The sequence below is a fragment of the Zingiber officinale genome, chromosome 1A (genome assembly GCF_018446385.1).
Source record: "Zingiber officinale cultivar Zhangliang chromosome 1A, Zo_v1.1, whole genome shotgun sequence".
NCBI lineage: Eukaryota > Viridiplantae > Streptophyta > Magnoliopsida > Zingiberales > Zingiberaceae > Zingiber > Zingiber officinale.
The window spans coordinates 40494564-40498510 of record NC_055987.1 but is presented as its reverse complement, the minus strand read 5'-3'; positions in this window follow the sequence as shown (position 1 = coordinate 40498510).

Below are 3947 nucleotides of genomic sequence, written 5' to 3'. Positions count from 1 at the left end.
GACACTACAAGTTGGTAGTCATGTATTTTGGTGTGACTAATGCACCAGCGGTCTTCATGGATTTAATGAACAGAGTGTTCAGAGAATATCTGGACAAATTTGTCATCGTATTTATCGACGACATTCTGGTCTATTCAAGGACCCCAGAGGAGCATGACACGCACTTGAGGATGGTACTGCAGACTCTTCAGCAAAAGCAGCTTTATGCTAAGTTCGCAAAGTGCGAGTTCTGATTAAATCAGGTGACGTTTTTAGGTCACATTATTTCTAAAGAAGGTATTCAAGTGGATCCAGCCAAAGTGGAAGCGGTCAACAACTGGAGTAGACCCAAGAACGTCAGAGAGATCAGAAGCTTCCTTGGTTTAGCTGGGTACTACAGGAAGTTCGTGGAGGACTTTTCCAGGATAGCCTCTCCGCTAACAGCCCTCACCAGAAAGAACAAGAGATTCGAATGGTCAGATAAATGTGAGCAGAGCTTCCAAGAGCTAAAGAAGAGATTGATCAGTGCTCCCATTCCACAGAGCGACAAGAGTTTCGACATCTACAGCGATGCTTCCAAGATGGGCTTAGGAGCTGTACTCATGCAAGAAGGAAAAGTCATAGCTTATGCTTCCAGACAACTCAAAGACTATGAGAAGAACTACCCTACTCATGATCTTGAGCTGGCAGCTGTAGTTTTTGCACTTAAACTCTGGCGACATTATTTGTATGGAGTCCAGTGTAGAATTTTCACAGATCATCAGAGTCTTAAGTACTTCTTCACTCAGAAGGACTTAAACATGAGACAGCGTAGGTGGCTGGAGTTGGTCAAGGATTACGACTGTGAAATTCTCTACCACCCAGGCAAAGCTAACAAAGTGGCGGATGCACTCAGCAGAAAATCTAGTGCATCACCGATGTCTTTGTCATCACTAGCCCTGCCACTGCAGAAGGAGTTGGCAGATTTTGGGCTTGAAATTATCGAAGGACAGCTCTCTACATTGACCTTGGAGTCTACACTGCTTGTGGAGATACAGAGAAAGCAAAGTGAAGATCCGGACATCCGGAAGATCAAGCAAGGGATACAGAAAGAAGACAACTCAGAGTTTAGAGTGACAGATAGCGGAATTCTTTATCGAGAGTCGCATTTGCGTGCCCAATGATGAAGAACCGAGAAAGAAGATCTTAGAGGAAGCTCACAGTACACCATATTCCATGCATCCTGGTTCTTCCAAGATGTACCAAGATGTGAAACAGAGGTTTTGGTGGTCGGGACTCAAAGAGATGTAGCTAAGTATGTCGATACCGCTTGACATGCCAGAGAGTCAAACAGAACACCAGAGACCAGGAGGAGTCCGATACCAGAATGGAAATGGGAAGACATTTCCATGGACTTCATAACAGGTCTTCCAGAACCACAAATGGATATGATGCGATATGGGTAATAGTAGACCGATTGACCAGTACGCTTTCATTTCCTAGCCATCAGGTGTACCACTCCGTGCGATTGGCCCGGTATATGTTAAAGAGGTAATCGGACTTCATGGGTTCCTAAATCTATCATTTCGATAGAGATGGGCGTTTCACCTCACACTTTTGGGAGTGCATTGAGAATGCACTAGGCACCAAACTCAAGTTGACCTGACTTTCCATCCAGGGGTGATGGGCGAGACGGAGGCGAGTGAATCAGTTTTAGAAGATATGCTCGAGCTTGTGCGCTAGATTTGAGGAAGTTGGTGCAGTATCACGTGAATTCGCCTCTGACAATAACTATCAGGCCACCATCAAGATGGCACCTTATGAGGCACTATATGGCAGGAAATGCAGATCACCCATATGCTGGCAAGAAGCAGGAGAGAGAAAAGAAATGGAAGTAGAGCTGGGTATTCAGACAGAGCTGATGGACGAGACCACTCAGGCGATCCAGAAAATCAGACAGAGAATCGAGACTGCCCAGAGCAGACAGAAGAGTTATGCTGACACACGCCGTAGGCCACTGGAATTCCAAGTAGGAGATTCAGTTTTCCTCAAGGTCGCTCCTATGAAGGGAGTGATGAGATTTGGCAAGAAGGGCAAATTAAGTCCTCGCTATGTAGGACCTTACCTAATCATAGAGAGGATTGGGAAAGTAGCTTACAGGCTGGACTTACCACAAGACATGTCAGCAATACACAATGTATTTCATGTCTCCATGCTAAGGAAGTGTCTCCATGACCCGAGCCAAGTGATTCACCTCGGTCGATCACGGATCCAGAGGATCTTGGTTATGAGCGGGGCACTGCGGATAGTGGAGCAGGCGGTCGAGATGGAGAAGCAAAGAAGTACCACTAGTGAAGGTCATCTGGCGGAACCGGAAGCACGAGGAAATCACTTGGGAGGCGGGAGGACGGTATGAGACGAGTATCAGGAGCTATTCTAAGTTCGAGGACGAACTTTTTATAAGGTATGGGGGATTGTAATGACCCAATTTTCCCTACTTCGAGTTCCAAATGTCCAAAAAATATTTGGAAATGCTTTTAAAATATTCTAGAGATTTTTAGAAATTTTTAGAGTATTTTTACGTAATTTTTGGAGGTCGTTTAGTAAGTTTACAAAAAGAAAGAAGTTTTGACAAAAACCGTTGAAGGTGAGACTCGAACCCAAGACCTCCGGCCGAACTTGACCTAACCGGATACAGCCAACCAACTGGGCTGCGCACGCTTTGCTAACCAAATATGAGGAGAAATAAGTTTAAGGTATAGTATAATGGGAACCCAAAATTAGACCTAGCTATAAAAAGGTTAAGGGAAAGGGGATTATTTTTATTCTTCTTTTTCTCCCGAAATCCTTTCTTCCTCTCGTTCTCGCGTGCGACAGCGGCGTCGTTGCTTGGGCGAAGACGAAGCCGAAATTAGGGCTGCATTCCGGCGGCTGGTGAGCGTTCTTCTTCAAGGGTTCTTCACAAACCAAGCTTCCCTCGGCAAGGCAAACGCTCGGGCAAGAGAAGAGGCCAAGATTTGGAGTTTCGCTCGAACCCTAGACCTCCTCCTCCTCGGTTGTAAGTCCAAGAACCGGCGGTAAGTACTACTCACCTGTGGTAGGAGTTGCTCCGAATTTACTTTGGTGTTTCCTTGTTTTCTTGAATTTTGCCGTGAAGAAGTTTAGTTTTCGGTTTGCTGTCGTGAACCCTAAAGGAAGAAGAGAAGAGTTAGTTCAGTTTAGGCATGAAGGACAGGTTTGATTTAGGGTTTAGTTTCCTTTTTGATTCGGATTAACCTGCACATCTTTTGCTGCCATGAGTTGCTTGTTTCGGTTTTGTTCCCTGTTTTCTGGAGCTTGTTGGAAACCCTAGAGTGGTTTCGAGATTTGGTTGCTTCTCTTTGTTTGTGGGCATGATGCTTAGATTGGGCGGTGTTGGTTTGATGTAGCTGCTGTGTACCTCAAATGGGCAGCAAGATCAACTTGAAATTTTGCAAAAATAGGGATATGAACAGCTTCATTTGGAGCTTAGAACAGCCCCATGCCATTTGCATTTCTGCGGGCATGAACCAAGCCATCTGGAGCTTACGGATTGGGTCTGTTTTTGGTAATTGCAGTAGATAGTTAGAAAGGAACAATACATTTAGCACTGTTGTTTGTTGTTCATTAAGTGCAGAATTCTTTAAGCATGACATATGTTTTATTTTAATAGCAATCTATTCCTTCTGGTAATTGCTTCAAGTATTGCTTCTGGTATGCATCAAGGCAAGATCAAATTAGTTTTCTTTTGCTCTATTTGGTAGCATGATTAGTAAGATCATATTAGTCTTCTTTTGCTCTATTTTATAGCATGTTTAGTAAGTCCAAGTTAGCTTTCTTTTGTTCTATTTTATAGCATGTTTAGTAAGTCCGAATTAGCTTTCTTTTGCTCTATTTTATAGCATGATTAGCAAGTTTGAATTAGCTTTCTTTTGCTTTATTTATAGCATGATTAGAATCATTCCATACTT